At 35.7% G+C, this 27,158-nt stretch overlaps 1 long non-coding RNA gene across 2 annotated transcripts; it reads right to left on the bottom strand.

Moving 5' to 3' along the window:
* Nucleotides 1-411: 411 nt before the first annotated feature.
* On the bottom strand, nt 412-25,953 carry LOC125648300 (uncharacterized). 2 transcript variants are annotated; one of them, XR_008796076.1, is made up of 3 exons: nt 23,576-25,953; nt 15,746-15,841; nt 412-6,230 (listed from the first exon to the last, which is right to left on the bottom strand). It is a non-coding gene; the product is annotated as an uncharacterized LOC125648300 (long non-coding RNA). The 2 variants fall into 2 exon arrangements; XR_007360252.2 differs by lacking the exon at nt 23,576-25,953 and adding an exon at nt 18,107-18,505.
* Nucleotides 25,954-27,158: the final 1,205 nt, after the last annotated feature.

Raw genomic sequence — 27,158 nt, 5'->3', positions numbered from 1 at the left:
GGATCTACACATAGATGTAGCGATAGTAGATGAGCGGATCATAGGATCGAACTTGAATCAGATTGCTAATCATATGCGTGAAGGATATTACGCAACCTGATTAAAATCAGCTCCTCGATCCGCTCCTTTATTTCTTTTGATTTGTCGCTACTCGAGGAGCGCCAAATAAAAAGAAATAAAGGAGCGGATCGAGGAGCTGGTTTTAATCAGATTGGGATATTACGCTTCAAAAGTTGATGCCTATACCTGCATGCATGTTAACACATGTTTCTCTCTTCTGTTTGTGAATAACCAAAATAAATTGAAATTTATTTATATAATTTTTCTTTTTATTTATCATCATTTTTTTTTTTTTTTTTTTTTTTTTTTTGGTATCACCTCAATAATCTAATGTCATTGAACTGAGTTATCTTCCTTTAACTATCAATAATGCATTTCATACTCAACATAGGAACTTGACGCAATTGATTTGATGAATTGAATATTTGGGTATATCAACTCTCAGTATTCAATTATCAAAATTATAGTTTGATTTCACCATTTTCTAATTTAGGGGAAGTTTTTAATGGATAGAGTACATGAATTTAAACGAATGTCCTAATTATTGTTAATACAAAATGACATCATATAGACCGGCGAAGTGTTCTGAGTTTTGATGCAATGCACATATACTTAGAACTCATCTGAGGTACTAGTGATTGAGTACATAATATATTATATGTATATTTGCACGCGTGTATGCATGCTTCACGAAATTTTACTATTATTCCGAATTTATTTATCAATAAAAGCTGAAGTCAATAAAAGTTGTTTTTATATGTCAGCACACATGACTCAATCCATGTGATAGTTTCCTGGTCATGGCACTTTTGAAATTTATGGAGATTGTAACGTAACAGTAATTGTTGTTGGATTCGAGGGGGGGGGGGGGTGAGGGAGGGGGCATGACCGTATGAGACCTCATCAGACATACTGACCCCACGAACTTCCTTATTTGACCGCAGCAGATTGACTTAAGGAACCCGAGGCCCACCACTGTACGTACATTTCGTCATCCTCTACAATTTGCATTGTCATTGATAAGGTTTTAATTACATTTCAACATAGAACGGTCGCCTTGTATAAACCATGCGTTATTTTGTTATATGTGTGTTATAAAGATTATTACAAGCAGTTATGATAAAATAGCATGTCCTTTACTCAGCAAGAATTTGTAAACGTGATGCTTTCGGGTACTCACAAACTCCACTGCACGTCACTTGAATTGTCTGCAGACTGGACGTGCTTGAGACATGTAATGTAACAGTAGAAGATCATCAGATCAGTGACGATGATTCATCTGTATGAACACGTTCTTTCATTGTTATTTCAAGACTCATTTGCTATCATTGACGTCACTGTTAAATATATATTAAAATGCACGTTTCCATGTCGGACTTTATTATTAAGCATGGAGAGGGCGTTGACACGCATGTACATGTGTATTAACCTCAAAATATTTCTTTTTTAAGCTGTGGTTTTGGAATATCATATCTTTAGGTATTACAAATATCCAATCATTTCCGTTGCAACTGCAACAACAAATTATTCTTGAATTCCCATTGAAACATTTGTAATATCTTCGATTTCACAATCATTTTATACTAAGCTCACAAAAAAATATACATACAAATATATGTACATACGTGTACTTCATAAAATGTCATTTTGAAAACTAACACCATGTGAGCAGAATTTAGTGTGACTTGTTTGTTACAGTGTATAGCAATGTTTGTGAAAGGCATCATAGGTATTGTTGTTTTACATAAAAAGGGGGTCGGATTCATTCTACTTTGAAACCTGTGTCATTGCTTCATTAATCTTTCCCATCTCTTTTGTATGATTTTCTATTTGTAAATTAATTTGGAGGTCCTTATGTCTTCCATTCAGTATTTAGTTTTCATAACACGTGCAACTATATTTACACTATATTAATTTACTGGTATTCCCTTCTGTAAATGATGTTTCATTTCAAAGATAAATGGAAAAAACGCATGGTGTCTTATTAATAAAGCTACTAAGATATTGTGTTGCCATATTCGAGAAATGATTGGGAAAAATCGCCGTGTTGTCTTATTGATGAAGTGCCACGTTCTCATTGTGTCGCCATTTTCGGGAAATGATGTACTTGACAAGTAGTAGTAGTGATGTTTTTGTGTGTGTGTGTTTTTTTTTGTGTGGTTTTTTTTTTGGGGTTTTTTTTTCGAGACTTATTCTCTCATATTAAGACGTCATCCGTTGTAGGTGAGGTGCCACAAAAGACCTATGCTTAGCACTTACGGCTGTAGTAGTGACAGGGGTTCTTTAACGTACCAACGTCTGCCGCGACCTAGAACCTCCGTTTTTAACGTCATATCCGAAAGACCCGTGATTTTTGCTTCTAAATGCTGACCGTTTAGTGAATGAGCAATCACTTACATTTCGTCTTAGGTTTAACGCGATCATTTTTCGAGCGGGGCTCGAACTCACAAACTTACGGTTACGAAACGAACGCTCTCCCATTGCGCTATATATCTATCCTGTTATGACTACACTATAGCTGTAATGAAATCTATCATGTACAATGTAAAAGTATTTTTTAGATTATTTTACTATGTATTTTGGATGAAGTACAAGATTATGTGTAAGACAAATAAAAATCATGTTCGCATAATTTGATGCACCAAAAGTTGTCGTGCGTGCATTGTACATGTGTACATGTATATCTGAGATCGGCTTGGCTGCATATTTGGACTGACGCCTTCACCGAATCTCGGATCAGTCCAATAGTCTGTATTATTTAGTTACAGATACAGTGTATCTCCATATACCGTCTTGTAGATCGCTAATTTAAAAAACAAAGAAACTATTGGAACTCTTCAATTCCGGGAGATAAGATATTGAGCCGTGGAAGTCATCATTTGAACGGAAAATTTAGTGACTCTTCATTTTAGGATTTTCATGTCTAGACGTAAGCAATGCGAAACTAATAGTGATAGAGAGTTAGTTTAACAGTCAAAGCACTTATATGAAGCGAACAGCAGTGTCAACTAAGTGCACATTAATTGCTAGAACCGGTCGAAGCTGAAAGTAAATTATGAAGGACTGCTGCGAGATTCGGTGAAAGCGTCAGTCCAAATATTCAGCCAAGCCGAATCTCAGCCGAGATTAGTATATATGATAACCGATTGATTCTGTACAAATTGTACCCGGTAGATTATAGACATGTAAAAAGTATAAAGCGAGAAAGGAGATTCGTAGATGGATACACTGCATGCATCAACAAACAAAATGAAAAGATTTAGAAGGGGGGGAAACTCCCAATAATTTTACTTCACGCATGCGTAATAACAATTTCCAAATGCGAAAAAGTGGAATATTAATTTTGCTCCTTAGCGTTCTCGCTCGATCCTTTGCACTTTAGTCCTCGCAGTTTCGGTACTTGGCAATGAACACGAAAGAGCAAAGAAGTGAGTAGTCCAATCAGATCGACGTACATAATCCTGCATACGAAATATCATTCCTAATTACCGGTAGATGTAGATACACGTACAGACGATAAGCTATCATATCCATAAGTTCACTGTTACAACTAATGAAATTAATCAAGTGATCAAACCTATAAAACCCGAATATGATCAAATTCAAAAAGATCCAAGAGTTCCTGGGTCAAGTTAGGTGTTGGTATCATAAAGAGCCCTCACTACTACAACCTTGAGGGTCATGTATACGGCAAAATTTGTGGCACTTCACCTGCTAGATAGTGACGTTCCTATATAAGTGTAATATTCTCGAATGAGACTGAAAAAATTATGTTTTATGACTGTTACGCCCTCATTGAATCCGCCCCTGCGTCGTATGTGATTACCCTCTTTGCTCTATCTTTGTGTTTGCACCGAGTGTTCGTTTCACAGTTCTGATAACACTGATATAGCCCGACCTTCAAATCTACATTCACAACACACTTGACAAACTTGAATAGTCTGGTATGCCTTTTCAAATAGAGTATTAAGTACATGTCAATATTGTAAGGGGAATGGTTACATGTGAGGGGATACGGTGTAACGAAAAATTCTTGAGAAATATATTCGTTTCTCTCTCAGAATTTGTAATGTTTTCAACATCATCTAAAACAAATCAGGTCAAACTTGAAATAAAGTAAAATTAACCCGACTTCCTGGGACTTTTGTATAATCGAATATTTTGCGATGTGTAGGATATCGGTGACAGGATTGCGATGCTGATGATTGTTAGTACCCAGTCGGACCTAGGAAATACAAAATAGTCTGTCCTCGTGTATACCAGCGTTCTCGGAAATGCCGAAAAATCGGTCGCAGTAAATGAGAAACGATCTGTACAAACTTTATTTCTCTAAAGAATCTAAAGGTGTAAAATATATCTGGACCTATGCAAGTTTAACGCATGTGCCATGTAAGGAGTTAAACTTTCATGTATGAATGGGACCACAGATCTGTCTTCCAAACTAAACTACAATTTGATTACGTTGTTATTAAGACTAAATTAATCAGTAAATACCATCTACACAGTTTCCCAGTCATTACAGTAATTCTCGTTTCTGTTACATTAATGTAATTGCGGTCCCTTTGATCCAAACTATTAGAACGAAGGTGGGTTAGAACTGGTGTCTTGTAAACTTCCCGGAAATTTTTAATGAATGACGTATCAAAGTACAATGCATTTACAAATCTATAATCTTGACAAGCACCTGTAAGTTAGTAAACATACAAGGAAAAAGTGCATTGTTGACCGAATTATGACGCGTTTTTATTGTGACGAACTTTGAAAGTCGTCAACTTCAGATGTAGAGCAACTACGGTGATCCTAGATTGATTCTATTTTAGTTGATATCTTTTCAGTTTTATTGCTAACCATGCAATAGTATGCCCATTTTTCAGTCCAAACTTTTATAAGAAACTTGGTAATTGGTAAATACTATCTATTCCACCTACAACAAGTGACTACAAGGGTGGTGTTTCATAACTGATTCTATTTCTTGTATACCTATGTACCTGTTGGAATACAGATTAGGGTCATATTGATAAATGTTATACTTGTCCACTCGGGTTACCTACTGATCAGTGTCTACCTTGCACAATCTCAACACTTGTAGTTATCAAGGAAAGGTCAAATGTTGGTCATTCTATTTGATTTACCCTCTAGAAGGTTTAGTTCTTGCATTGATCGAGGAACACACCGCACTGATAGCGTTAGGTCGGTTGTTTCCGCGTTTGTGCCACGGACTGGGACACATGCAAACTGTGTAGGCAGAGACGAACAAAACTTCATGACAGCTGAAGCAAACGTCAGACTACCTTGTTTGTCCGCACATGTTGTAAAGTAAACAAAGAAACAATTACCATCTTGTCATATGTGAAAAGTTCAGTTGCAATAAGCATAATTACATTTACTTGATTTTGCAAGTCGATGAAGGTGCTAAAATCTGCACGATCTATTGGAGTCGGTCAGCATCCCATAGAAAAGAGTGAAGTTATGACCTGTTATATTTATACGTAATTAAACAATATATTACACATTATGATCACTATCCACCCTTCTGTGCTCTAGCATCATATTCACTAGGATTAATTCTAAAGAGTTTTTGTATATTGAAATATAGGGAAATTACTTGTGTGTAATCGTGGAAAATAACTTTTACGTTTTATTGGATGTGATACAAGATATGAATATTAAATGGGGAGGGGGTATCTTAAGATACTAAAGAGTCCCTTATAGATCCTAAATAACATTGAAACTACTAGAAAACTGCTTGAAACCAACGATCTCCAAGAAGGGATGATGCCTACTTAATTATACACCCGATTGAAATTTCTCTATGAAATCAAGACAAAATGGACCATTTTGAGATTCCAACTAGTGAACGCTTTGAAAAGTGCAACGATCTGACCTATATAATCTAAAATAATTTCAAAATAATTTATTTAAAGTCAATATGCATGTATATACTAGTAAATATACAGCTCGGTAAAATGTTTCTTGTAACCCCCCCCCCCCTCCTCCATTTTCCCCTGGTTTGGATTACATGTTCTTCTACAAGTTCCTAGTTTCCTGCGATGAGAAATTAGCTGTCACCGGATTCCAGGGTTTCCCAAACAATGATACTTGACAAGGTTCCCTTTCTAAACTTAGGAAACCGTAACATTGTTCCTCTGTGTCCATAGTGCAAGAACTTTCTGAAATGAAACTAACATTCCTAAATCAATACTTAAATGTATTTACAACTTCAAGACATGGATTATTATATATGTGCATCCATTTCTCAGTTTCCAAAATGTTTGCACTATTTCTAAAAAAAAAAAAAAACAAAATTAATGTTGGTAATATATGATGCGATGTGTAATTTGTTCTCTTGTTTCTTCTGTGTCCAGAACTTTCAGAAATGAAACTAAGTAGATCAGCTAAGTTTCCGTGCAGCTGGAAAACCTGGTGTAGCGTGCTTCTTTCTGGTTTATGCTTAAATCGTCAGCAAGAAGAAGCTATTGATAACCAGTGTCATGTTAAAAGCAAGTCCCACATTACTTAGTTTCGAAACGTAATTTCTTTACTAGATAGCGCCATGATCCTTGTAGTCGTAATATATACTGTGCATTCCTGATTCAAGTAGACTTGGATAGTCGGAAATGACCATCTCCAGCTGAAGTGTCACTGGCCTTGTGCACGCGAAGTGGTTGATTGTAAGTGTAGAATTTCCCTAATGTCGAACTTGACGATATGCAGATGACATTTCCTGCAGAGTACTTACAATAAAGTAAGAAATTAACATTATCACTCGAATATACTACAAGGTTTACTGAGAGATGAAAAGTATGAAAGGATTTGTGTTCGCCACTAATGTCATCGCTAGCATGGAGATTACTTCAGTATATGACTTTTTGATCTAATTTATTAAAATTTCAAGAATTTGAAATATGAAAAACATAAATCGAATTATGTCCTCTTTAAGACATATGCATGAATACTTTTCCTGTGTTGATAAATTTCAATAAAATATTCTTAATGCCATCGGAACATTATCTGCAATGTAAAAAATTGCAAATTTAGGTTGGAGAACAAAAACAATGTTCTGTCTATATAACAATGCGCTTCATTGGTCGTTTCTAGACCAACCAAAATAAAGTGTTGTTAAAACATAATGCTTTCTAGTATATATAGATATCCAAGGAAAGATACTTATAAGCCAATTTTACTTTGTGCCCCATGTATGTTGTGTAATAAATTTAATTTAAAGAAGATTACAGACGGATTCAGAATCTAATAATCTTACGTGTGCCTGACCCTTTCTCGCGACACTATATGGAATCAAGAAATAAAATGAAGTTAAAAGATACCTTGTAGTAGGAAAAGTTTGATATGAATAAAAGCTGTCTTTCATAAAAGAAAGATATTCACTGAATTTTTTATGTGTTATTGAATCAATCTTGGTGTTCAATATATGTTAAGACACACTGTGCCAATTATGTGTGCCTGTCTGAGACAGCCACAAAGTGGATACGGACATGGTGAAAAGGGATGGGGTGGGAGAGGGGAGGGAAGAAGGGAAGAGAGAAATAAGGAGTGGGGGGGGGGCATTCTGTTCGTTTCCCCTAAATAGCTACAAATATGGATTCAGTCAGAAAACACAACCTGTACATAATGCTATTTTATTCATCGGGATTATGGTACGGTAAATTCAAAAAATGATACACCATAAAGTTACTGGATATGGCGCATGAAGCAAGGATAGCAATGATCATATGCATTAATGCCCCCAATTACATATGTCACCATGGTACATGCACATTATATAAAGTATTGAGTTGGACGGTTCGAGAGAGAAAAACCCACCCAAGTCTCCCACTTGTTTTTGCATTTGCGTTGAACTTGATTTTTCACAAGATAGAAGCAGCATGGGAATATTGTGCTTGTCAAATATTACTATATTAGTGAAGGTTTCAACAAAGTTTTCCCTCAAAATATTTCCCCTGTGCTTTTGTAAATGTTTCGAAATCGAGAGAAAAATAACATCTTGATAAACAGGCTAATTTATTGCTACGATTTATTGAAGTAGAACTGGATGTTCTTGGTACAACAAGACACGAGATGATGTGATATGTTGTTTAGAAATACCCTCATTTTATTGTCTTAGATATACTTATAAATCCATTACCGGTGAAGTGAAGCTTATAAAAAAAAAATGAGGATAAAAGATTCAGTAGACTAACACACGTTCATACAATATAAGTTAAAGTTGTTCCTTTGCAAACAATTATTACTGGCTGTCGACTCCGTCGTGAAAGTTGATAGGCACAGGCAACTGCACCCCGTCCGTAATTTCCCACAAAATTAATGTTGACAATATATAATTCTAGATGTATGATTTTCTCAATTTACACCTGATGATATCTTTACAAATTGCTAGTCATTTCCCATGAATGCATTGCAGTTGCAAACAATGCGCATATAAATCTTGATAAATTTCGACAGCGATGTAAGAGTAGACTGTAGATTGACAATACATAAGGGTATGAACTGCAACACTTTACGCTGATATACTTTTTACGAAGTGCTTGCGCGTTTCATGAAGTATTCCGGCGTGAGGCGTCGCATTTCATACCCTCATGTATTTACAAGAAAATGAAATTTATTCATGTTAAACTTTGCAGTAAGTTTACACTCTAATGAAGGCTCCACCTAACTCCTGTTGACTATACATTTCTTGTACAATGCTGTAGTCCAGTTTCTGCTGCAACATATCAATATCATACACTATAAAGGAAAATGCTTTCTGCATTTCATGAATACAAAAACAGCAGCCAACTATCTCAGCTGCAATGCTATAACTAATCATTAATGACCCCCCCCCCCTTTTTTTTTTTTACCTTTACAATGTCCAGATTCCGACCCCCCCCCCCTTTTTTTTTTACCTTTACAATGTCCAGATTCCGACCTTCTTTTTTTTTTACCTTTACAATGTCCAGATTCCGACACCCCCCCTTTTTTTTTACCTTTACAATGTCCAGATTCCCAAGAAATAGAACGAGTTATCTAGATGCTTTAAGACAGAAATACAGAGACAGGCTTGTTTTGAAGATTGACCTGGTGTTAAGTCTCGGTAATTATTGATTTTATATTGTTTAACGTCAAGTTCGAAAAAATTTCACTCATATGGAGACGTCACCATTGCCGTTGAAGGGCTGTAAAATTTGGCCTATGCTCGGCGCTTACGGCCATGAACTAGGAGGGATCTTTATCGATCCACACCTGCTGTGACACGGAGCCTCAGTTTTTGTGGTCTCATCTGAAGGACCACCCCATAATCGCCTCTTACGACAAGCAAGGGGTACTGAGGACATAGTCTCACCCCGATTCCTAAGTCACGGCGAAAACATATTATAGTGGGTGTAAATGTAAGTCTTGTCGTTGCAAAACAGTGTACAGGACATATAGAGGAGTTTACGACTCTATGGTAAACTTAAATTTTAGAAAGTACATACTTGTACGTATTTACTTTATTACCCTCCAAAGATCTCAACTCTACAACGTAAAGTGTCCGGAAGATTTAACTAGGCCTATTGGGTATAAGTAAGAATACTGACATTCTTCTGGAAAACAAAATTATCTTTTTCACACACTCTGACATGTACTTAGTCAACACTTGTGTCATCCGAAAATCAGCTGCTGACGTAGATGGTATGTTAATAAAGCAGGTCATTGGATGTGTTTCGTAGTATCTCACTTCCGGTTTGTTGGGAACTCGTTAACCTGATTCGCTACCGTCATAGGCGTAGCTTGGGTTCGAATATTACCGAGGCAGGGGGTCTAGGGGGCAGCGCCCCCCAGAAGCTATCGACATTTTAACAACGTAAAAGGTGGGGTTTTTTTACCGAGGCAACTGCCTCGGTTGCCTCAATGGAAGCTACGCCACTGAGTCCGTACATTTTACCTCGGAAATTTTTTAGTACTGATAATCACGAAATCAAACAGAAAGCATTTTCTTGGCGGGTCTCTCTTACTTTCTCTCTTCCCCTTTTCTCCATTCTATATAGATCTATATCATATAATATTTATATTCATGCACAATGAAAAGAAAATCTAGCTTCAAACAAAATACTACTGGCGTTTTTAACAAGGGATATTAAAGATTGACAGATATCTTAGAACAGAACTGTCACTGTCAAGTTTGACGTCGTGTCAGATGTACCTGTGTACAACAGCAAACACTCGGAAGCAGGCCTGACGTCATGGATAGTTTTAGGACGGATATTGTTCCCAGATTACTATATGTACAAATACGGGTTGATATTGACCTCTTCGAAACAAAAATGCACTTGTCTGCAACATAAACGACATGTACGTGTAATTGTGGAATTCAATCAAAGTCTATCTCTTTTTAAGGTACGAACCTGGTACAAAGGTGTATGTGTGTGTAGAAATGTAAAGTGTTAGTAAGTACCTTAGAACGATTTCAATGGATCACTCGGGACACATGCCACTTTTAGATCACGAATAGATTACATGGAGCGAACTTGTATAGTGACACCAAATCTAATATAGTCATACCAATTCGTGAAAAAGTCATTTTCTATCTGTATATTGATTGCCTCAAATTCCAAAACAATTTGATTCGGGACCCACGATAAGGTGCACGGGGATGTTAAGATATTGATAAATGCATGTCTACCGCGGATTTCATTTTTCATAAAGTGCGTTCATAATTACTTTGTCTTTAATTAGGATAACAAAACCCTTAATTACAAACTAAATGTTACGTGTTTTGAATTTGTGGAGCGAAGACTCAGAGACAAGAAATAAACTTAATGACAAAACTGTCTTCAAAAAGCTTAAATTTAAATCGGCATCGATTTCCGAGGATTTTCGAATACATTTAAGTTTCCTTTCTATTAAAAAAAAAAAACGAATGAGGGATACCCCTTTCCCCTCTGTTGAAAGTGAGCATTTGTATCTAGCTACGCATTCTGTGTTAACTCGCTAAATGTAAATGGTACATGTCATAAAACGCGGAATTGGATCTCTGTGTTTAGACAAGGTCACGTGACAAGGCTTTTTTATGACTGGTGAATTCACATGTATTCTATATATATTCATATTGAAAACGTCCACCACCACAAGTAAGAATAGTACTGATTTTTATATGCCCTACATAAAATGAAAGTGTTGGAAATTACCCATCATGATACATGTATATATTGAGGCAATTTAGTTTAGTTTAGTTTAGTTTAGTATATTTATTTAGGCACATATACAATATAAATACAAGGCAATATCACAGAGGAACACATAGTTAAAACAAAAGTTGTTGTTAAATACATAAGGTAAAAAGGTAAATTTTAACAGCTATTTGACTTTAAGAGCACAGTGAGTAAATTAATGGATATGCCTATGCCAAGGATAGCCCATGAAAGCCATATGGCTTATTTCCAATGGGGTCCTTCTGATCTTATAATATGACATACACAATATATCATTATTAGCGTAATAAAACAATGCAAACTGTAATAACTCTGTATGAACAAGACAATGTGAATTTACAGGACACAGATCGGAGAACCAGCATACAGGGTTATTGGAAAAGTTCATGGAATAGTTCCGTCGATATCGTAATATACGTCAGAAGCCAAACAAATGCTGTATACATGTACTTAAACTGTGGGTAGATTCCAATAGATATGCAAATATTTGATGCTTTTCGACAAATTTTAAGAATTGTGCACCCAATTAAATATCTGAAAATGATATTCTCGAGGCATGGTGTTTTAGCACGTTTTCATAAAAAGAAAGTTTGGATTCATTCCACGATACCACGTCAAAACAGCAAGAACGTCATTTTGTGAGAGTTTGAACTATATCAGGAAGACTATCGTATTATAATATTTAAAAATAAAATTTAAAAATGACAACGTCACGCGACATCATGGAGCACCGCACTGTTATAAAAGTTTGTGTAAGGAGCGGGAAATCGGTGATCGAGATTAAAATGTTTTTGGATGCAGTTGATATAAATGGTATTTGGATTTTCTGCAACACTCTCCATAAAGCCCGGATCTCGCACCAATCCAATTTTCTTTATTTCCCCTTATGCAATTTGCTCTGTGTGGTCAGCGATTCTCGGATCTTACTGAGATAAAATAAGCAACAAAATCATGTTTAAAAAAATACTGACCAGATGCTGTCTACAAGTGGGTGAAATGACATGTGAAGTGCGTGGAATTGAATGGGTGTCTTTATGTATATATATATACAAGATGTTTGACTTCACGTAACGTCAGAAGAACCTGATATATTCTATGAACTCGCAACCTGCTTTGTAAGTCATTGTATCTTTTTTTATTATTAAATTTTGAAATAGATATGCATGGTCTTTTTTAAATACTTATGAATTTAAATAAAAACAAAACTCACGATCTCAAGCACGCAGTCATTTTCCCGCTATTTACGGTGTTTGTGGACAGCCCTTGTACATTACAGTGTATATATTCACATAGAATAACACAGAGAGAGAGAGAGAGAGAGAGGAGGAGAGATGATAAAACGTGTATAGTGAGGACAATTTTTAACCATTTGACAGAAGTTGTGAGGACAGAAAGTACACTATGAGGACGAAAGTCTGTCCTCACAATTGCGTCCCCCATAAACGTGATCCACAGCATGTGAAAGATGTATATTCAAAGTATTAGATTAGTGAGGACAACTGGTGTGGGGACATGTTCTCACTAATATTCTCCCTCGAACCATATTTTTTCACAATTCGAAAGAGAATATTAGATAAACTTTAATAGGTGTTCCTATAGCTATACCTAACACAGTACATTTTAGCCTTTACAAAAACACATCCGTGTATTCGAATCTCTACTAGACTCCTCACTTAACAGGTTTCATCGTCCAGAGAGAGAGAGAGAGAGAGAGAGAGAGAGAGAGCTCGGTAATATGACTTAGTGAGATATTGATTCTAGTGTCGTGTTACTTGTGGTTACGGGAAATAAATACTTTAGCTGTTTAAAACTTAAGTTGGATATGAATGTACTTAGGAGACTATCCGTCTAAAAGAAAAAAAATCGTAGCGATGAAGTAATCCCGCTCTATTTCTTAAAATGTATAAAGAAATAAATCTCGGTCTATTTGTCAGCTATTTAGCCTGATATTCGCATTTGAGCTGCCCTAATTTTGAAAGTAATGAAATAATTTAACAACTTTAAAACCACTCGCCTCACCTCACCATCGCCTCACCACCCATCGCCGAGATTCGATCATTCTGTAGTTCTGTAGATGTTTTAGCTGCTGTTAGTGAAGATGTTGCTGTTGCAGCTATAATTTTTATTCAGCGTATAGAATTGTTTGAGCAGTTTAGTAGTACATGTATTTAGCATTTAAATTGGTCAGAGCATTAGTCCGGAATTAGTATACATACTTCACTCATAATGTTGACATTCAGCTTTACACGTGTAACTTAGAAGTCTGAAATTCCCTATTTACAGGAAACTCCTACTATGAATTGAAAATAAAAACAATCGCAGATTGCTATTAGACGTGTTACCCTTTGTTCAGTGATGTGAAATGCGTTTCAAGAATAAATGCACTCAACGTTTCAATGTATTGAATCTTTTGAAGCTATTCTTACTCTTGTTTAACGAAATGTGACGGATTCAGATACACTATTTTAATCACATCAATTCCCAGACAAAAAATCACTCAAAAAGTCATTTCCTCTTGTTGCTCATGAAAAGAATATGTCCTTAAATGTCCGAGAACAAGAGATAACCTTTAAACAGCATTTGCATTTCTACACCGAGCCGTTATTGACGATCCATCTTTCTGTTTATTTTGTGTAATAAACTTTGTTCACAGTCAATTTGACTTAAAAGTAACGTGCACTCAAATTGCTTTATCTCGAATTACAGTTGAGTACTTTTAATATAGACACCATTTTTTTTAAGCAGTGCAGGTGCACCTGATTTGGTTATTGGAGAAAACGTGGAAGAAATTCATGTTATAATTCAGATTCATTACGATACAAAATATAAGTCAATGGTGCGAGTCTATAGTTTACAAACATGAGAAGATCGCGAGTTACGTATCGTCCACTGACACAAACTACATGTAAATGTGAAAATAATGATTTGTTGATTCAAAAGAAGCAAAATAGTCTTTTTGCCTTTTCAAAAGATATCAAGTGAATTGAAATCGATTGGTTGTTTTCCAGGTAAAAGGTAACCAGTGAAATGGGAAGGTGGCTAATCTAGGGTCATGATTGAGTTAAACCCTTTGAGTTAAACACTTTCATTAGATAAACAGGTAAGTTATTACATGACGTATGGCGTGTACTTTTACGTAGAATGTGATAGAATCTATTCCACAACCTGAAAACCTCAGGGACATAAAGACCATCCAGCGGTTCAATAGATAAAGCTAAGAGACTTAAACTTAGTCTGGTGATTTAGACACTGTAAAGTTGTATTTTCTATAAAGGTTTATCGAAACTTGTTGTTTAGATAAAATATGAGTTATGCCAGTTGTCGTGTAAAAATAGTTACACTAACCCGACAAATGCAACAGTATCCCTCAATAGTGTTACTTACATAGCAAGAGAGACTCCCCAATATGAACTCTTGCCATTTTACTTACATAGCAAGAGAGACTCCCCAATATGAACTCTTGCCATTTTACTTACATAGCAAGAGAGACCCCCAATATGAACTCTTGCCATTTTACTTGCATAGCAAGAGATACTCCCCAATATGAACTCTTGCCATTTTACTTGCATAGCAAGAGAGGTTCCGCTTATATTGTGTAAATTCGTCGACGAAAATTCTATAGAAGAGAATATCAAAACATAGAAATGTTTAAACATAGAAATATTTATTACACTGATTTTGACTGCGGATAACTCCGTTTACCTGATCAGGATATAGGGCTCACGGTGGGTGTGACCGGTCAACAGGGGATGCTTACTCCTCCTAGGCACCTGATCCCACCTCTGGTGTGTCCAGGGGTCCGTGTTTGCCCAACTATCTATTTTGTATTGCTTATAGGAGTTATGAGATTGATCACTGTTCGTTATCTTCACCTTGCATTACAATAAATGCAACAATTTTATGACAAAAAATGTTAATCAAATAACACGTTTTCATAAACTAAGAGGCATAAATCCATCTGAAGGAAGTTTTATCAATGCTTTTCGCCAGAAATTTCCATTTCTAAAACATTGCCAAACATAAAGTGTAACCTGGCATTGTTTGCAATAAGATGTACGTGAAATTGTAGCATACGTTATGATTTAGAATCATTCCAATATTACCGTGAATGCCCTGAATCTGAACTAGTAATTCGCTGAATCCCACAGCTGTAAAATACGTTACAATAGCTAACATGTCACTCAGTTTGGTCGTAAATGCATTTTTCTTAAAGCAGGTGTATGCAGAAAGACTAGTATATAGGACTGTGTCTAATGACGTGTTGGTCATTGTGGCGTATTTTAAAATCCTAGAATTACTTTAGATAATTTATATTACCATACTATAGTAAGTGAATCTCACATTGACAAAATTAATCTAATGAATTAGATTAGTTCAAAGGACACCGATTTATGAAAATCGAGAAGCACATCATGTATCAACATTTCATTTTCATTGTTTACTAACAAAGATTACTATCACTAGTAAGTTAAACATAATTTTCCCAGCATAAAACACACCTTTGACCCTTTGTGACGCAGCTTGTGGTTGTTGAAGACAGGACCGTTGTCATGTGTTGCCTTGGCTCTTGTTTCGGTACATACAGTGTGGGTGTACTGAAATAAGATTCATCATTCTTAACGGTTTTGTTTTAACCTGATAGTAAAAACCAACTCTTAATTCAAGTGATCAACTTCTGATAGTCGTGATGTTCTTAACGTGACTCTTATATGAGAATTGTTTTCACTTAATAGATACATGATCACCACTCAACAAATATCACTCCATGGTTATCAAGACGGGACCAAACGCTCTTATGATTTAAAACGTACTTAAAACAACGTAATCCATAATATTTAATATTTCCGATATTCTAATTTACTTTCAAATTTCAGATAGTTGTGTAATAATCTAATTTAACTGTGCAAACAAGCGTATAGTCCTTAGTTTTAACAATAATCCGAACAAACAAACCAAAAACAAACAAAAAAACCAAAAAAAAAAACATGCACCCACATAGAGAGAAACAAACTAATTTTTCATTTATGACCCACAAATTACGCGAAATTGGTGGTAAAGATCGTCATGGATATTGGTTCAACACACTGAAAAATTGATGCTACGGAAGAAAGTATTTCAAATCTGAATGGCTTTCCAAACTGAAGGAATGTCCTCGAGGTTTTAGCTCTTTGAAACATTCTGTGCATATGTGGACAAGCTTTGATTTTGAACATAGGTATTTATTAGATGATAGATGTATTATACAATTTTCGACGTTTGATTCGCCCTACTGGTGACTATACTATGGTGTCCGGATAGGGCCATTTGCAAAAGCGTGACTGCGCGTTAGTCACAACACGCCGTCACGCCAACAAGCAACGCGCCTTCGCGCTCTCACGCCAACAAGCAACGCGCCTTCGCGCAGACAAGCAACGCTGCGCGAAGGCGTAATGCTTGTTGGCGTGAGAGCGCGAAGGCACGTTGATTGTTGTCGTGAGAGCGCGAAGGCGTGTTGCTTGTCTGCGCGAAGGCGCGTTATTTGTTGGCTTGAGAGCGCGAAGGCGCGTTGCTTGTCTGCGCGAAGGCGTGTTGCTTGTTGGCGTGAGAGCGCGAAGACGCGTTGCTTGTTGGCGTGAGAGCGCGAAGACGCGTTGCTTGTTGGCGTGAGAGCGCGAAGGCGCGTTGCTTGTTGGCGTGACGGCGTGTTGTGACTAACGCGCAGTCACGCTTTTGCAAATGGCCCTATCCGGACACCATACGTCAACAAGCAACGCGCCTTCGCGCTCTCACGCCAACAAGCAACGCGCCTTCACGCAGACAAGCAACACGCCTTCGCGCTCTCACGCCAACAAGCAACGCACCTGCGCACAGACAAGCAATGCGCCTTCGCGCTTTCACGACAACAAGTAACGCGCCTTCGCGCTCTCACGCCAACAAGCAACACACCTTCGCGCCGTCACGCCAACAAGCAATACGCCTTCGCGCCGTGTTGCTTGTTGGCGTGATGGCGCGTTGCTTGTCTGCGCGAAGGCGCGTTGCTTGTCTGCGCGAAGGTGTGTTGCTTGTTGGCGTGAGAGCGCGAAGGCGCGTTGCTTGTTGGCGTGACGGCGTGTTGTGACTAACGCGCAGTCACGCTTTTGCAAATGGCCCTATCCGGACACCATACTATACGGACCTGGCACCAAGAACACAAAACCAAGAATATACTTAAGTCTAAATTTCGAATTCAATTAAGTTTTGAAATAATTTCCATATAATTTGCAGTATATATTTGTATTTGATTTTTTTTTTACATAAACCAGAAGATTTTTAAAATTTGTTTTTCACTTTTAATGACCAGAGTCTACTGCCTAATGTGTTCAAATTTTTGACTTAAAAGTCTATTCTCAGTTTGTGGTCTTGAGGCCTGGTCACATATTGGTTGACCGAGGCTCTTTGCCGAGGTCAACCAATGCTTGACCTGACCAGGTCTGTATTGTCACAAGTAGACCAAATCGAAAGTCAATAGCTGCACTATCAAATGATCAAGAATTTTTTTTTAATGAAATACACGTTTGTTAATGGTTTTTCCTTTTTTTTTCCTGTACGTTATTCAATTGTGTAATTGTGGGCAGAGAATATTGAAGAGAATCTACAAACCACTCATGTGGAAAAATCTGCTTCGACTATACATGTATTTTCTATACAAGTAATAGAATGCATTGTATATCAATGAAAAATAAAATGATTTAAAGCTCTACAATGACAGAAATGATCACTATGATGCTCTGTTTTACGTATTTTGCTAAATTTTACATGAAAATATTTATAATCTAAAATACAAAGCTTATATGAACCCACATATTAAGTGAAAAGGGAGTGAATGTAAATATACAATTTACCTCCTTTAACTGGGGCAGCCAAGGACGCTATGGTAACATTGTAAATCTTCCTGCTTCCCGAGACAATGCCGCAGGGGGGGTCCTTCACTTCACCGATATTATACCCAGTATATATATATATATATATATATATATATATCCAACGATGACCAAGTACACATGATCCACATTTAATTAATTACACTTTAGCGCTTTCGCCGTGTAGTTCGGCTCTTCAGAGTGAAGCAATTTTTACAAAAAGACTAAAAGACTCTTTTTGTAAAAACAATTGTTACACTCTAAAGAGCTTAACTACACGACGAAGCGCTAAGTGTAATTAATTAAATGTGGATCATGTATACTTAGTCATTGTTGGATATATTTTTTTTTTACTTACAGTGTATTACCTATACCATGGACATTTTGTGCAATTTTAATATATATATATATATATATATATACATACACACACACACACACACACACACACACACACACACACACACACACACACATATATATATATATATATATATATATATATATATATATAGATATATATAGATAGATATATATATATAGAGAGAGATATATATAGAGAGATATATATAGCATGCATGATGTCCTTAAACTAGGTGGTGCCATGCCAATACAAAGATACATTTGTAAGTATGTTAGCACCCCCCCAAAAAAAAAAAAACCAAAAAAAAACCAGAGATACAAATGGTATGTCGTTAACCCAGTTCAATAAAATACTGCCAAAAATAAACATTAAAATCCAAAAATAAAACATGTTGTCTAAACGATTTTACCTTCGGAAACCCGGAAATAAATAAAATTATGTTAACCTTGTCGCGGCGGTGAATAGATGATCGAACTACTAAACAAAAACATGTTTACAGTATCACCATAGCAGCCTTCGTTTCCAAAACACCGAGACACTGAGACCAATGTTTCCATTCTTACTGTTCTTAACATACCATGTTAATTAACATTGATTGTTATAAACTCTATCTGTTATACTTGTAAGAACGTGTAAGGATGTTGTCTAATCTCTGACAAAATACTTGTAAAAACCATATTGTTGAAGCTTTTGCAATGTCTATCCAAGATGTTTCTTCACTATCTGATATAGATTTGCGAAAATCAACAGCAAAAACAAATAAAAACAGAAGAAAAATCCAAACACATGGTGATTCTACAAAATTCTCAATGCACATAGTCTGTAGGACAGCTGATGTTAGATGGTGAACGTTGAATAAATATAGATACATATAAATATATTTATTTCGTTTGTGGTTTTCCTAGAAACCTTAAAATATTGGAGGAAAGGAATGGGTCATTACATATGCAAGTATATTATGAAGGTTTCTAGATTAGAATTAAGTATTTTCATCTTCGAGGTGGTTAATGATGATTTATTCAAAACGTTTGATTGAGTTTATCATTGTTAAATACACGCTTAGAATCACTCTATTGTAGACGTGGATAGAATTATTGAAAATCATTAGCTCTAGACGTTAGTATGCATTACAGCTTTACTGATATGTTGTACGGTGTGACTGTTAAGGCGAGCGAAGCCCATTAGTTCTTGCAACACGACTTATAGGCCTTTTATCCGCCCCTTCATTTCGGGAAATATAACGCGGTGGATGTAAACAGTTATATTGTGACGTCATATTAGCTGCAATGTTTTTCTTCTTCTCTCAAACCAAGCAAAAACAAAACGTTTGAAGCTGTGAGAAAGCTTGTCTGGAATTTAAAAACGTTGACGGTACTTTCTAAACAATCTAATTATTTTAATTATGGGTTTGTCCATGAAGTATACCGCAGTGACGGCGACATCTTTCCAGAAGCATTATGGGTAATACTCATCATTTTTCAGCTGATGAAGAGCAAATCACGTGACTCATATGTGTAATCATTGGAGCGAGCTGGTCGCGTCGCTACGCGACGCGAGCTTCGCTCGCTATAATCAATAACATTTCAAATATTTCTTATTACAAGTCAGATGCTTCCGGGTATGTCAGAAAGACTAAACAATCAGAATAGTCGCAACAGTTCACATGCATTTCCCAGTACTTTTATTCCACGGTATGTTGTTTGGCATTTAAAAGTATATATGTCTTTGTGAAATTTTTAGTGATATTTGATTGGGTGCCGGTAAACAAAAGAAAATGTCCTTAAACTAGTTGTCCGTGGTATCAACATAATATTGTGAGACATATGGTTATAAAATATATTTGGAATCAATAAATAAAATGTTTTGCAGAAAAATAATATGTATACGGTGTGACCGTTGGACCGAGCGAAGCATGTAATGTCCATTCGAGTGTCCCAAGTGGTAATCATAATTCCGTTAAGTATGGTAGGTTATGATTCATTTAAAAATATATATTTTAATGAAATTTTCCTTGCGCTAAAAACACAGTAACATCTCAATATTAAAGGGGTTTATATGGGGACAACAGTTTTACAGGATCCGCCTATTCATTGAACGCGGGAAATAAAACACAAGGCGACGTAAACTGTGTATTGTGACGTCACATTTAGCCTCAACCTTTTTTCTCTTTTTCAAAGCAAATAATTATAAACAACAATAAAACATTCCGTATGCAATGAAAAAGGCCGTTATAAGATTAAACAAAATTAACCAATAAATTCAAAATGGCAAAAATGTGACCGTAATTTTATCGTATATTCTTATTTTAAAAAACTCATGAACTCGTTCATCTATTTAGTCGTATTACGGTTTTATATGTAATTATTTGCTGAAACCTGTTACAATGATAATTATACTATTCACTTTGAACAAACTGAGTGTTTAAATTACGAATTGCACGTCAAAGTCTTCTATTATTGGCATTCAAAATAAAACACGAAAAACTGTTGAAGCAGATAATGAAAAAATAAATGGCGGCGCCCATATGGATCACGAAAATTTCAGTGAACGTATATAGAGATTGTCTCTTTTTCTTTTGCTGATTTTGACTTTTTTCTTTTACATACGTGTTACCTTTAGAGCCTTGCTTCGCGGACGGGCCTTCGGCCCGTCCGAGCTTCGCTCGGTATCATATTTAAAAGCAGGAAATGAATTTTTTTTTTAGCTTTTAACTTTTAATACATGTATGATATGTAAAAATACTAGTAGATAGTAAACAAATGGTTACGTTATAAATCTTAACCTACATCCGTTTCCCAAATGCGAAATTTATCACTTGTTGCTTTCATAAAAATCTTTTACACCGGTGATCTTAAAATTTACCTATAATATGATTACGGTGTGACCGTTGGGGCGAGCGCAGCATATCTGAATACATTTTCAAAAAATTTATATTGAAAACAAGGAAAACTGATTAGGATTACTGTCTTGCTCTTCTCGCCAATGTAGGAACCAGTTTAGCGGGAAATGCAACGAGCGTGTTGTGACGTAGCCTGGTAGTTGTGACGTGACTGTTTACATTTCTTTAGACAATATTTTAAAAAGAAAAAGAAAGGGGGAAGAATATGATTGTCATCCTTTCTTTTCAAATAAGAAAGGTTTGTAATACTTCAAAGATTTTTTTTATTATTATTTTACGAATCGGACCATCCGCCATTTTGTACGAGGGACTTCTGGGATTGGCGTCAAAAAAAATTCTTGTTAGAGGTTGAGATTTAGCTCGGATTATTTCCCGCGCTCTAGTCATTAGAGCTCGCAGTACGAGCCAGCGCGGAGCGCTGGCTCGCTGCGCTCGCTATTAATGCCTTTTTTTTTTTTAACCAATGCGATTCTTGGATTATGACAGTCTCTCCAAATATCAAGTTCACTATGGGAAAATATTTTAAGTAAATGGAGTGTGCTCGGAATTCATTACTTTGCACAGTATATTGTAATCATTCATATTTTCATATTTTTCAGAACAACGTGTGAGAAGCTAATATATATACGGTGTGACCGTTAGACCGAGCGAAGCATGTACGTAACTCCGTGTCCCGAGTGGTAATCATAAATCCGTTAAGTACGGTAGATTATGATTCATTTATAAATATATATTTTGAATGAAATTTCCTTGCGCTAAACACCCAGTAACATCTCAATATTTAAGGAGTTTATATGGGGACAACAGTTTTACATGATCCGCCTATTCATTGAACGCGGGAAATAAAACGCAAGGCGACGTAAACTGTGCATTGTGACGTCACATTTAACCTCGACTTTTTTCTCTTTTTTCAAAGCAAACAAATTTTATAAACAACAATAATACATTCCGTATGCAATGAAAAAGGCCGTTAAAACCAAACAAAATTAACCAATAAATTCAAAATGGTAAAAAAGTAACCGTAATTTTATCGTATATTCTTATTCAAAGAAACTCATGAACTAGTTCATCTATTTAGTCGTATTACGGTTTTATATGTATTTATTTGCTAAAACCTGTACCAATGATAATTATATTATTCACTTTGAACAAACTGAGTGTTTAAATTACGAATTGCACGTTAGAGTCTTCTATTATTGACATTCAAAATAAAACACGAATAACTGTTGAAGCAGGTAATGAAAAAATAAATGGCGGCGCCCATATGGATCACGAAAATTTCAGTGAACGTATATAGAGATTGTCTCTTTTTCTTTTGCTGATTTTGACTTTTTTCTTTTACATACGTGTTACCTTTAGAGCCTTGCTTCGCGGACGGGCCTTCGGCCCGTCCGAGCTTCGCTCGGTATAAACCACGACACAATTCGGGTAAACCATTGAAATGTAGGGCCAATACATAAATAATTGTGGATAGGATGGCCAACCATACAGATAAGCAATTCTGGTGAGCGAGATGGGGGGTGGGGGGGGGGTGGAGAGGGGTATGATTGATGGGCATCCGAAAATTATCAAATTCAACCGAAATACCCCCGCCCCGATATAATTGCCCTGTGTTTCTAGCTTTATCCACATTGAGGTTTGTGAAGCGATTTGATTATTTTCTCTGATTTTAAAGGAAAACAAATGGAATAAATGCCAGACAAACAGATACACTGTAGAAGTAAAAAAGGTATGACTTATAATGGAAAAGTTATGCTGCAAACTTTAAAGATAATGCATGTAGTATCCAAATGCTAAACAGAATCAGTTTGTACTGCACTTTCCAGATATCGTATCCACTATTTTCGAGCTAGATTTTATAAATTTTTCTCCAATCATGTAAAAATATTTGTGAAGGTTTAAACTCCCCAACACCGTGATTTACTAATCTTCTGGTGCGGACGGACTTATTGTTTCTAATGGCCCATTTGTTTCGTAATCTCAGCGAAATTCGTCGACGCTGGATATTTGAACTGATGCCTCTTCCAAATCTCAGACCAATATCACACAAATTGATTCGGGAAATCTTGCCTGAACTTCGGCTGCTTGTTGCAATTAAAATAGCTTAAAATGAATTTCCCGTCCACCTCAAATTTTCGCCTTAGACATCCTATTAACTCCCTATCACAGTGAAACATGGATTTCTTACCTTTACATGGTGTAAATCCCATGGTAAATCAAGTTGGATATTTTCGAAGCTGTTGCAAATGGCCACCATTTAATTTTATACCTTCTCAACACTAAAGAGTTCCCATAGTCTATTTCATAATACAATGTAGTTTGAACCATTAACTGTCCCGAGGTGCATAACTTTTTAAATGACAATTACTTTACACAAAGCATTTAAGCATGAAAAGTAAATGCAATAAAAAGAAAACTGTAAATTTTTGACGAGTCAATTTGAAGGTATCTTTAGAAAGTTCTGTGCCTCCAGACAGTTTTCTGTACTAAATCATAGTACAAGTTATTACGAAATAGACGATCGGAACTCTTCAGTGTTGAGAAGGTATAAAATTTTCAGACTTAAACATGTGAAATAAGTCAGAATCATCTCCCCACATCCTAGGACATAGAAACACTTTTTAGTGGCTGGGAGTTCTACATTTATTTTATTCATAAAGTATTTACAAATGGTAAATGAAAAATATTGAGTTTGCAATTACATCGGATGTGATATCCGTGGATCTCAAATCCAAAGTTTTGCAGTTGTGGACAAAGAACATTTCACTCTCTGCAAATTATGTCATTTCCAAGCTTACGATTCTTGGGATTTTGATGTTTGGTTGAGGACTTGGTTTTAGCATTTGTTTGTTTGGTTGGTTGTTTTAGGGGTTAGGGCTGAAGAACATGGTAGGATAAGAGATTCATGTGGCCCCCATTTTCCCTTAATTCCTGTTAAATTTTGAAATAGACTTAAAATCATGAAACCTATTAATAAGTGGTTTTAAGTTAATGCCTATAGAAAGATCTAATCACGATCACGAATGAGTATAGCCACAGGGTTGTAATGATTTTGAGTAAAACTTGAGAGATACGCAAGTGAGTGCTTTATACATGCATTTTCTGAAGCAACATACAAGTTCAAAATTTGTCTATTTTTTTAAATAGACAAATACTGATTATTTTCAAAATTTTAATTTACATGTAGATAATGTTCTACAGTTTTGTCATCGCTGTTCTTCGCAAGAGGTGGGGGAGTCATATAAGGCCCCCACTATACCTTCTCCTTTGAGGATTTCGATTATTCTTAGCACTTGTATTAGTTTCTATGCAAGGAATATTTTAAAATGCTTTTGTATTTACGATAAGCCTGTTAAATGTTCATTATATATACCTTTACATTTTTACGTATGCATTGAAGTTGTGTCGCTTTATTGCACACTTGGTCGTCTTTGATGATTCATAAAGATATGCATTAAGAATCTGTAATGGAAAATATTTTTCTTTTTAAATGTTTTGAATGGAAATAAGATCAGAGAAGGTATTTATAGCAGACAGATATGAAGGAATGTTTATCGACTACTTCATGAATTAGATCATGACCCAATTTGCATTAACCGAACCATTACAATCTATGGCCGACGAATTATTTGAATGCTAATTTTTCATTTCAAAATTTATATACATATTTCCCACAATTTTGCGACCGATATGATTTATACCTGGCTTTGTCCCTTTGTATTTTACAAGTTACAAAAACAAAAAAACAAAAATAAAAAACACCCCCCAAAAAACATGCGTCGTCTTTGTCCAGTATCTAGTTTTCTTTGGAATCAACAATAACTTAACACAGTGGGTGTGATCGGTCAACAGGGAATACTTACTTCTCCTAGACACCTGATCCCACCTCTGGTACATCCAGGGGTCCGTGTTTGCCCTTCTCTTAATTTTGTATTCTATAGAATTTTTGAAGTCAATGAGAACTGATAGACACGCTGCGGGAATTCCATATACGCTAAAAAAAAAAAAAAAAAAAAAAAAAAAAAAAAAAGATTCTCCTTGTCCATTTTAGGATCCATCTGACAATTAACATTGCGTCCCGTTTTAAGAATTATGAAATGCTTGATCTCTTCTAAATCACACTAACTCTGTCATAGAATGTAAATAGATTGATGATAAAACAATACTTTAAGGATTTCCCTATTTCAAAGATACCTAGAAATACATGTATATATATTTGCCGGTAAATGGTTATGCTTAATAACGTCGTGAAGGTCACAACCTGCCCTACAGCGAAGGAGAGACACGTTCTGTGCCCCAGTCAGGTTTTATCTTAATCACCTTGATTGTTTTATTCTATTGATGATGATCCCGGTATATTACGCTGGTTACTTGTATTACTCCTTTTCTGGCAACAAAGTACGATATTGATTTAGCCGAATGAATGAAGAGTCTGTAATCTCCTTCACCTAAATTTTGCAGCCCTTCACCGACATTGGTGACGTCTCCTTATGAGTGAAATATTCAATCAATCCTTTAAACATTTCTCTGTTACCTATGCTTTATAGACATATTCTACCTATTCTGTTTTGACATAGACATTATACCTATTCTGTTTTAACATAGACATTATACCTACGCTATATATACCTATTCTGTTTGACATAAACATTCGGTCTATGCTATTTTGACATAAACACTCTGGCTATGCTATTTTGACATAAACACTCTGTTTATGCTATTTTGACATAAACACTCTGTTTATGCTATTTTGACATAAACACTCTGTCTATACTATTTTGACATAAACACTCTGTCTATACTATTTTGACATAAACACTCGGATATGCTATTTTGACATAAACACTCTGTCTATGCTATTTTGACATAAACATGCTGCCTATGCTATTTTGACATAAACACTCGGATATGCTATTTTGTTGTATACTCAGATATACTATCAAACTTAACTGTCGCTGATCATTTTAATAGTACTGAATCTGAATTGTTCAGTGTGTACATTTATTCATACTTACAATTACTGTATGTGAAATGTAGTAAATATGGATTTGATTTATTACAAGTACATACAAACCTCCCTGAGCTGTGAGTAAGGTGTACAGGTATTACTTGTCACTATGTTTACGTCCCTTTATCGTTAGTTCTTTTCTTGTTCTCGTAAATCTGAGTGTTGCCGTTACCGGATATATTTAATCAAACAAACAAAGTTATTTCATGTTAAGTCAGTTCATATGTTTATTCTATCAGCTGTATGTATCATAATTATAACTTAGTGAAAATCGACAAAACACTCTTTTACAGAATACTGTAATTTTAGATATTTTTTTAAATATCAGAACATCCATAATTATAGTAAATGTATTAATGATTTGAATAAATTTAAAATGGAGATGATGTTTAAATGAATAAAAAGTATATCTTATGAATAGGTTAGAATGAATTAGAATTCGTTCGAGAATAAGAAAACATGATTTTCCATTTAGTGAGATTCCGATATACATGGGAATATTCTTAAAGATATTTAAAAAAAAAAAAAACAACCACTGTCTATCAAACCTTCCAAATCCAAAGTGTCTAGAAAGCCTCCAAAATTCCATAATGCCTAGTGAACACTTAAGATTCACAATGTCTAGTGAACACTTAAAATTCACAGTGTCTAGTGGACACTTAAAATTCACAATGTCTAGTGAACACTTAAAATTCACAATGTCTAGTGAACACTTAAAATTCACAATGTCTAGTGAACACTTAAAATTCACAGTGTCTAGTGG

The sequence above is a fragment of the Ostrea edulis genome, chromosome 6, assembly GCF_947568905.1.
Source record: "Ostrea edulis chromosome 6, xbOstEdul1.1, whole genome shotgun sequence".
Classification (NCBI taxonomy): domain Eukaryota; kingdom Metazoa; phylum Mollusca; class Bivalvia; order Ostreida; family Ostreidae; genus Ostrea; species Ostrea edulis.
Note: the sequence above shows the minus strand (reverse complement) of the source record. Positions and strands in the feature narration are given on the sequence as shown.